Source organism: Xenopus tropicalis, chromosome 1, assembly GCF_000004195.4.
Source record: "Xenopus tropicalis strain Nigerian chromosome 1, UCB_Xtro_10.0, whole genome shotgun sequence".
In the NCBI taxonomy this organism is placed as follows: domain Eukaryota; kingdom Metazoa; phylum Chordata; class Amphibia; order Anura; family Pipidae; genus Xenopus; species Xenopus tropicalis.
Window position 1 is genome coordinate 105,695,131 of NC_030677.2, and position 10,197 is coordinate 105,705,327.

The window sequence follows — 10,197 nt, forward strand, 5'->3', positions numbered from 1 at the left end:
GACTTTCTGTGCTGCCGGTAAACTCATCTGTCTGTGCTCAGATGAAATTTCTGAAAATATAGGGAGCCCATCAATAATGTCAATTTAGTGCAAACCATATGGCTATATGTCCACCCCCTGGTGCTGGACTGAAGAACTGCCCCTGATTATGAATTGGACATTTTTCTACTGTCAGCTGTCCATGTTGAATGAAAAATATAAAAAATGATAGAGAATGGAAGACTAGCACAGCCACAGTCTGCAGCTCATATAAGATTACTAAATTAATTAATGAGCATTTTCCATTAGTTTTCAGCCTACTTGTCAGTAAAACAGATGGGACTTACCTATCAATATATGAAATAGGAAGAGGGAGATCAATAAAATACAAGACTAAAATGTTACTGCAAAGTATTTTATTTACAATGTGCTGCCAGGCTGTGTAGTTCCTGTTTCAAATGAGGCTTCTGCTTCTGATTTGACATTTAGCCTGTTCTGATATAATAATGTTCTTCAGGAAGCTGAGTTTACTGCGACTGTTCCCCTGGCATGGGCAGCAGTCCCTTATTTTAAGGGGTCTGTACTCAGCCCAAACAGAAATAAAAGTACTTTAGCAACAAAATAAGCAATCAGCCTAACATTGAAGACAACAGTGCTTAGTTAAGACTGCAAAGCTGTTCCTTGCACTTGTTTTTTTTGGAAGCAAGCGCCAATGCACCTGCTAGTCTGTTCAGATGAACCATGCACAGTGGGCCAAGTGACCCAGGGTTCCCACTGCAGCCACATGTCATTTGACACAGTGCCCAAAATGCCGCAATTCCAACTCCAATTTTTTTGTGCCATGTGCAATTTTCAAATGAAATTATGGGGAATTCTGGGTAAAAACATGGTTGAACTTTGCACACTGCATATGTGATTGTTAATGACCCTTAATATATTCTACTTTTGCAAAAAACATATTCAAAGTTTAATGTGTATTCATTCATCTAAGCTCAGTGTTTTGTCAAGGTAGCTATTTAATCACAGTAACATGCATAACACACAGACAATAAGATGCAAATCGAAGAAAGCAGATTTAACATTCAACAATCAAATCCATTTTACCAGTCATACTTGTTGGCATGAATTCCAAGAACTTAACTGTGTTTTCAGTTAAATTCATGATCTAGCTTGCACTTGTAACAACTTCTGTGGCATGGATCTTGCCAATGCTTTACAAGCCGCAAGTGGGGGAGGATTAAGCCTGTAAAACCAATGCTGTGGTCTTGGCAATCTCTCTCTATAAAATCTAAAGGCATGGGGGGGGGACTAATCAAACCAGCCCCCAGGTCTACCTGGGGTTTACCTTGACGTGGTGTGGTGGCTTACCCATCTTATGATAATAATTTTGTAACTTAAACCCCTGTTTTTAAAATAAATGTGCTGGCATAGATATTTATTTACTTATGAAACAGGTGAGCAGGGAATGTGCATTGATCAACCCCCCTCTCTTTTTTGTATGCTCAATGCAATTGTAAGCCTTTACATTGTAAAGTTGGCTTGAATCCTTAAGGGCTCTGGCACACGGGGAGATTAGTCGCCCGCGACAAATCTCCCTGTTCGCGGGCGACTAATCTCCCGTTGCCATCCCACCGGCGAAAATGTAAGTTTCCTTATTATGAAGGTTTAAAAATGTTAGTGCCAATTTATATAAAATTAACCCTAGGATGAAAAGATGAAAATAAGGTTCAGGTAGCTCCAATAATCCTACTGAGTTTGTAATTGTTTTACAAAAAATGTAAAGACCTCCTAGATGCAGTAGCTTGTTGTGCAATGACTACAGATAAATAGTTATTTCAACCTGCCTGCTGCTAGTTCACCTCATTTGCCCTTTGGCATATCACTGCATGTAAATACCCCCAGTTCTCAATTGTATTAATTCTACAATGAAAAATGAATGAGTTCCAAGTGCCTGCCTACAGCAGACCAACATAAATACAATTCCTAGTGGCAGAAGCCAGCTATAGTGTAGACCTTCTCATAGAAGAGGGATCCCCAACCTTTTTACTCGTGAGCCACACTCAGATGTAAAAAGTGTTGTAGGAGGCTCTGCTTGGAGTAAAGCTGTATCTCTGTGCTTCCAAAACTTGCCTCCAAGGCAGAAATGTAAAAATGGTCACTTACTTTGAGGCCTCTGGAAACAACATCAAAGGAGGTGGTGAGCAACATGTTGCTCACAAGCAACTGGTTGGGGATCACTGTCACAGACCTTCTTGTTGATGGTGATGGTTGGATCTGCATTATTTGCCCCAGGAAGAAAAAGATTCTTGTTGAAGTAACAAAAGGCACAGAGGAGCTGTGTTTATGCAGGGCTGGAACATACAATGGAGTTTTTGCGAATTTGTTTTAATGTAAAATCCATGCATTTAAAAGGATATGGACACTTATATAAAGTCAGCTACTTCCCATTAACATAATTTAACAACCAGCATCCAAACCATGTAAAACATTAATTGAAATAATTTAGAAATAACATTTTATATATTTTACTAAATAAAACTTTAGTCCAAACTATACTACTATTTAATATGTTCAGAATACAAAATGCAAAAACAAGGTAAGTTATTCTGAAATTTCAAAAGTCTGAGATATAAATTATTTAAAGTTGGAGTATTTTGACAGCCTAGTCAGCCTACTGTGATATGTGGGGATAACTGGTATTCTCCAGATGGAGCCACTTCAGCCGGTAATGCCTGCCTGGGATGGATTAATCAAAATAAATCAAGTCTATCCTCATACCATTGCCAAATTCCTCAGGGGCTGCCAAGTCAGCAGGTGAGCACCACCTAGTGTTTCATGTGTGAGCCTGGTAGTTCGGAGGACAGTGTAAAATACCCTCAATTCTAATGTAGTTATTTAAAGGAATTTAGGGGATTAAGAGCTATATATTTGATGTATATTGCATTTTTAAGGCTCACCTTTGTTTCTGAAATTTTTGCCCCTTTATACATGCACATGCACAATATACATACTAAAAAATGACTGGACCAGCACTCCCTTTGTGAAAAGTATTTCTTTTATATCAGAGTGCAGACTCTGTGTGTGTATATATATATATAGCTCTCATAGCTTAAGATTTTGCTGCTATAATGAGTCCAAAAGATTTCTGTTGCTAGTTTAAACTGCTACATTCTAATTGTTCTGGTAACACAATGGGGCACATTTACTAATGCACGAACTTCCGAAAAGCGTCTGAATGCATTTTTTTCGTAATGATCGGTATTTTGCGATTTTTCGTAAATTGTTGCGACTTTTTCATAGCCGTTACGACTTTTTCGTAAATTGTCGCAACTTTTTCGTAGCGTTACGACTTGCGCAAATTGTCGCGACTTTTTCGTAGCCATCGCGCCGAGTACGAAAGTTTCGGATTCATTCAAGCTTCAGTATCGTGACTTTTCTTGGGCCGGGTTGGAACTGCAGGGTGCCATTGAGTCCTATGGGAGGCTTCCAAAATCATGCAAAGTCTGAAAGTTTTGCCCGCCGTTTACGAGCACTCAATACGAAAAAGTCACGACAACATACGAGCAAATCGTAACGGCTACGAAAAAGTCGCGACAATTCGCGCAAGTCCTTACGGCTATGAAAAAGTCGCAACAATTTACGAAAAAGTCGTAATGGCGATGAAAAAATCGCAAAAAATACGAAAAAGTTGCAAAATGTTCGTTTCCAATCCGAATTCGGATTTGTGGATTAGTAAATCAGCCCCAATGTGTTGATAAACAGGTAAGCCCTTGGAGAAAAAAAAAATTCCGGAAAAAATGACTCACAAGAATGTGTGCGATATGGCCATCAGCATTAAAGGTGACCATACACTTTAAGTTCCGCTTTCTTGGTGAGGTCACCAAGCTAGCGGATCTCTCCCGATATCCCTACCTATGGGTGGGTGATATTGGGCAAATGTAGGTTAATTCGATCATTTGGCCCCTGAGGTGCTAATGGGCACAGTCGGTTCAGGGACCGCATCACCGAGCCGATGCAGTCCCCGATCCAACTAAAATTTTAACCTGCCCAATCGATATCTGGCTGATTTCAGGCCAGATATCGGTCGGGCATGCCCCTCGTTGCTGCCCCTACACGGGCCGATAAGCTGCCGAATCGGTCTAAGGGACCAATATCGGCGGTTACAATCGGCCCATGTATGGCCACCTTAACACCTTTATATACATGTGATTTTGTTACAAATGAGCAATCAGTTTAAATAATTAATTATTAAAGATAGCAATAAATCACTTTATCATTTAGATTATGTGAGTAAAGTAGAAAAATCCACATTAGCTGGCACAGAGCACTTTCAGTATGTGTATGCTGGCTGGACAGTCTTATCCAATATTTAGGTGCTATAGATATAAGTTTATTGATTTAGCAGGTTTGAAAAGAGGAAGTGAAGAGGAGCTGCCGCTGATAACCTGAAGGATCAGAACAATAGAAACAACGGGTATGGCTCCTCATTCATTATCGGTCCATTCAGTCCACAGGCCAACTGGTCAGATACTGTACAGGAACAGCCAGCATATGGCTACCCTTTGGGCCATGGCCCACAGGAAGATTAGTGACCTGTGGTTAAACCTCCACTACTGCAGGCAACTAATATCACCAAAATGTCTTCCCACTGGCAATAAAGCGAATCGGCAGTAGGAAGGCATATATGCTGCTTTGTTTTCTGAAGTTGCCTGAAGTTTAGTCCAAATCAATGAACTGATATCCATGGCAAAATAGATATTGACTAAGAGTGTCCAGCCAGCGTACACAAACTGACAATGCTTCTTTCCGTGTGCCAGCTAACGTGGGGTTAAAAATAATCTCCCTGTGGACTAATCTTCCCGTAGGCCATGGCCCTTAACCTACATTGATGAAACCTTTATGTAATTTGACTTTCCACACAATCATAATAACAGGCATTGGCCCCTAACATGCTCCATATCCCACCTGATAAACACAATACATTTGTAAGCTGTTTTCTATATATATGTTGCATAATGTAAGTTATCCAAACCTTTAATACTAATGGGAATGGGGTCTACTTCTGCATTAGGAGCATGCCAGGAGTATTCCTGCACAACAAGTTTCACACATACTAAATATCTGTGCCACATTACATGCTTGGAAAAGGTCAAAAGCAAATTTAACAAGGCTTTTAGCACTCCTTGGCTAAAAGCCATGTTAAATATAGCAATATGTACTGTTAGAAGCCTTATTTAAATGCAAATATTATTAGAATGATAATTCTGAACTTTGTCTCAGCGCAGTAACTTATAGTAAAAAACACTGGGCAGACATTGGCTGTCAACTGGGCCACTCTTGAAGAAGACAGCTGCATTTTGGCTTAGGTATAAACTCATTGTTACATTGTTAGGTTAGGTTGAAAAAAGACCAAGATTTCAGTATCACAATAGCCTTGTATATATTGATCGAGTCTAGCCTGACTCCTTCCTATACAGAAGGAAGGCTAGACTCGATCAGTCGATCGCCGCATAGTTAAACTTCACCCGATACTTTCTCCTGCATGGCCATATCCCCTGAAACTTTCCCTGCGTCGCCATATCGCCTTTGTTGAAATGACCGGAAGCCAAGTTTTTTACAGGTATTTTCTTCTAAAGCATTATAAATAACAAATAGTTTTTAGGATAGGGCAATTATTGGGGGAGGGTAGAATAGATATTTTAGTTAAAAAATTTTAGCGTTACTTTTCCTTTAACTGGCCTGCCTCAACCCCCCTCACCTCTCCCTTATCACATACTCTGCAACTTATAAAACTGCCCCTGTTCCAAACCCCAACCTAAAAATGCAGAGCAGCGCAGCAGTGTAACTGAGCGCCATCTTCTGTTCAATCGTAGAAGCTTTGAGTCTTACCACCGACATGGACCCTGCTTGAGCATGCGCAGTTGGGGCTATCAGGAAATCAGCTTCAACTTCACATGCTCAAGCAGGATCCGTTTTTATGGGAAAAAAGAACATTCCCTATCTGCCAATAATTTTTTTTAATGAACTTGTATAGTGTAATCACATCCCCTCGCAAACGAGAAAAAATAATCCCAACGTTGTACATCTTTGCACTCTCTCCAGCTCATTAATATCCTTCTTAAGGACTGGAGCCCAAAACCGCACTGCATACTCAAGGTGAGGCCTCACCAGAGACCTATAAAGAGGCATAATTATGTTTTCATCCCTTGAGTCAGTGCGCATACAAGATAGCACTTTATTTGCTTTAGTAGCCACAGAATAACACTGCCTGGAATTAGATAACTTGTTATCTACAAAAACTATTTTGTTTATAACTCGAATTTGTATTATTTCTACCAAAGAGCATAACTTTGCGCTTTTCAACATTGAACTTAATTTCCCATTTTGCTGGTCGGTTTTCCAGTTTTTTCAAATCACTCTGCAAAGTGACAACATCCTGCATAGAACCAATAGTTTTGCACAATTTAGTATCATCGACAAAAATAGAAACAGTACTGTCTATGCCCACCTCCAGGTCATTAATAAACAAATTAAAAAGCAAAGGACCAAGACAGACAATAGTGGTACTCCATTAATAACACTGGCCCAATTACAGTGCTGATCCTGGTGCTGCAGTCGCCCCCTCTCTCCTGTTCCGAGCTTACAACTTTAGAGTCAGAGTGGGTCCAGAGGGGGCCTCATCGCTAGTGTAGAGAGCATTATTGCACTCAAGGTTGAAGGTTCCTGCTCACCTCCTTATAAAAAGCAATTATATTAGCCTGGCAAGATCTGTTACACATAAAATCATGCTGGCACAAACTCACAGTATTGTGATTTACAATGATTTCAAGTATCATATCCCTTATTAGCCCTACCAAAACTTTTCTACCACTGATGTCAGACTAACAGGCCTATAGTTTTTAGGCTGAGAATGGCATTCCTTTTTGAATAGCGACATCACATTAGCAATTTGCCAGTCTCTTAGCACCATGGCAGACTTCAATGTATCCTGACAAATTAAGTAAAGAGATTTGGCAATTACAAAGCTAAGCTTGTTTAGTACCCAGAGATGAATACCATCCAGTCCTGGACCTTGGTTTACCTTTATATATTCAAGTCTCTTTTTTTGAATTTCCTCTTGAGTGACCCATGCATCAGTAGTTATATTACTAGAATTGGTTGATACTGCTCAGGGCTTATTTAGATATTGATTGATCCAATAACATATCTACGTGTGGCAAAAATAAGTGAATCCTTAGGATTATCATATAATTTAAAGGTGAAATCAGAGTCTGGTGTTTTCAGTCAGTGGAATGACAATCAGGTGTGAGTGAGAGACCCTGTTTTATTAAAGAAATGAGATCCAGCAAAGCCTGAAGGCTGATGCCACACCAGGCGTAGGGCTGATTTTTTCGGCAAGCGGAAAAACGCTTGCCGAAAATTCAGCCCTACGCCTGCTACTTGTGCCTGCACCCGAATGAATGGGATACGCTCGGGTGCAGGCACATGTAGCCGATATACGCACGAAAACGCGAGACTTTGCATTCTCTCGCGTTTTCCTGCGTATATCGGCTACATGTGCCTGCACCCGAGCATACATACATTTGTGGATGTGTATGATGGCTCGAAAAGAGGAGGTGTCTGAGGACCTCAAAAAAAGAGTTGTGGATGCCCATAAAGCTGGAAAAGGCTACAAGACTATCTCTAAAGAGTTTGGACTCCACCAATCAACAGTCAGACAGATTGTGTTCAAATGGAGGAAATTCAAGAATTTTGTTACCCTACCCAGAAGTGGTCAAACATCAAAGATAACTCCGACTGCAAGGTTTCTAATAGTCTGAGAGGTTACAAAAGAACCCAAGGTAACTTCTAAGCAACTGTAGACCTGTCTCACATTGGCTAATGTTGATGTTCATGAGTCCACCATCAGGAGACCACTGAACAGCAATGGTATGTATGGCAGGGCAGTAAGGAGAAAGCCATTGCTCACTGCCAAAAATATTGCTGGCTGTCTACAAGTTTGCTAAAGATCATGTGGACAAACCAGAAGGATAGTGGAAGAATGTTTTGTGGATGGATGAAGCCAAAATAGAACTTTTTGGCGTAAATGAGGAACGTTATATTTAAAGAAAGAAAAACACTGCATTCCAGTGTAAGAACCGCATCCCATCTGTGAAACTTGGTGGTGGTTCTGTTCTGGTTTTTGCCTGTTTTGCTACATCTGGGCCTGTACGACTTGCCATCATTCATGGAACAATGAATTCTGAACTATACCTTAGAATTCTAACAGAAAATGTAGAGACATATGTCCGTGAACTAAATCTCAAGAGACAGTGTGGGTCATTTATCAACAGTGGCCAAATTTGCCCATGGGCAGTAACCCATGGCAACCAATCAAACTGTAGCTACAAAAAAAGCGAATGGCACTCAGGACTACAAACAAGGGTATAACCCTTAAAAGTTTATTGCGGAGGTGCAACGTTTCGGGGCAATGTGACCCCTTTATCAAGCATAAAGGGGTCACATTGCCCCGAAACGTTGCACCTCCGCAATAAACTTTTAAGGGTTATACCCTTGTTTGTAGTCCTGAGTGCCATTCGCTTTTTTTGTAGCTACAGTGTTTTTGGAGGGCGCCGATCCCTTCAGCAGTGTGCACCGGACAAAAATCTTTTGGAGTGTTAGGGTGTGCGGATAAGGTCTCTGTGATCCAGAACCAATCAAACTGTTACATTCACTGTTTTACCTGCAGCTGGCTGAAAAATGTAATCACTGATTGGTTGCTATGGGTTACTGCCCATGGGCAAATTTGCCCACTGTTGATAAATGAGCCTCAGTGGGTCATGCAGCAAGACAACGATCCTAAACACAGTTCGTTCTACCAAAGAATAGTTAAAGAAGAGTGAATGTTCTGGAATGGCCAAGTCAATGTCCTGACCTTAATCCAATTAAAATGTTGTGGAAAAACCTAAAGCAAGCGGTTCATGTGAGGAAACCCACCAACATCCAAGAGCTGAAGCTATTCTGTATAGAGAAATGGACTAAAATTCCTCTGAGTTTATGCGCAGGACTGATCAACAGATACCACAAATGCTTAGTTGCAGTTATTGCTGCACAGGGGGTCACTCCAAATACTGGAACATGATTCATTTACTTTTGCCACACACAGATATGTTATTGGATTATTTATAATTTTAGTTTCATTTGTCTTCATCTATTTTTAGGACTTGTTTGAAAATTAGATATTGTTTTAGGTCACATTGAAATAAGAATATAGGTGGAAGAAAACAAGTGGCCAGGGTCAGACTGGGTTGGCCTGTTGGGCCCTGCAGACCCGACCTGCTCAGCCCGCTCCCCAGCTGTGGCCCCCGCTGGCCCACTTCTCCTGCTCCCCAGCTGCGGCCCTCACCAACCTGCTCCTCCCACTCCCAAGCTGCGGCACTCACCAGCCCGCTCCTCTTTTAACCCACACTTCTGATGAGGAGAACTAATTTTCTAAGACAGGTTTCCATGCAATGCCAGTTGGTGTAACACACAGGCATGCACCACAAAGCACAAAAAAAGCTCCTGACCCTGCCTCATGGAAAAATATGAACTTAAATGAAATTTAATGGAAATGGCATTTTGCTGTTTTAGTCCAGCCCTTAAATATGTCTGTCTTTGTCTGTCTGTCACCAGGAATGTTACAGGGCTTCATCTGTTGTGAACTAGTTATTTCATTATCTTCAGTCACCTCATGACTCTCACAGGATAACCTATGTGTTTCTAAAGAACAAAAATCAACACAAACTGTAAAACTGCTGGTGAGCTAAGGGACACATCACTGATTTAAACCATTTACTGGCTAAGGAGAAAAGGTTTATGCTACCGGTACATCTGTTTGGAAAATAGTCATGCAAGTAGCAAACTCCCAGAGACACATAGAAATGTGTGGTATGGCCCCTTGCGATACCACTGATAGAACAATTAATAGAATGGATAGTAAACAAGCATCAGGCTAATTAGCTCATTAGTGGATTATAGCTGTCAGAATTGTTGCCTTCTGTAGATGTGGTGGATTTGCTTAGTTATACGATCAGGAATATAAATAGTTCCTAAAACAGGCCATAGTAAATAAACTTATGGGATTAATGCCTCCTACAGGATCTTAAGCATACCTGCAAGATATGCTATTGCTGTATCCATTTCGTCTCCCAAGAAATCCAATTATGAGAGGATTCGGATGGCATGCTCTGTGTGTGG

The 10,197-nt window shown here is 40.8% G+C and overlaps 1 long non-coding RNA gene across 1 annotated transcript; it reads right to left on the minus strand.

Annotated features, from left to right (window-relative positions):
- Positions 1-389: 389 nt before the first annotated feature.
- LOC116408317 lies at positions 390-10,197 on the minus strand. The gene is made up of 3 exons (XR_004220866.1): positions 10,113-10,197; positions 2,143-2,253; positions 390-557 (listed from the first exon to the last, which is right to left on the minus strand). It is a non-coding gene; the product is annotated as an uncharacterized LOC116408317 (long non-coding RNA).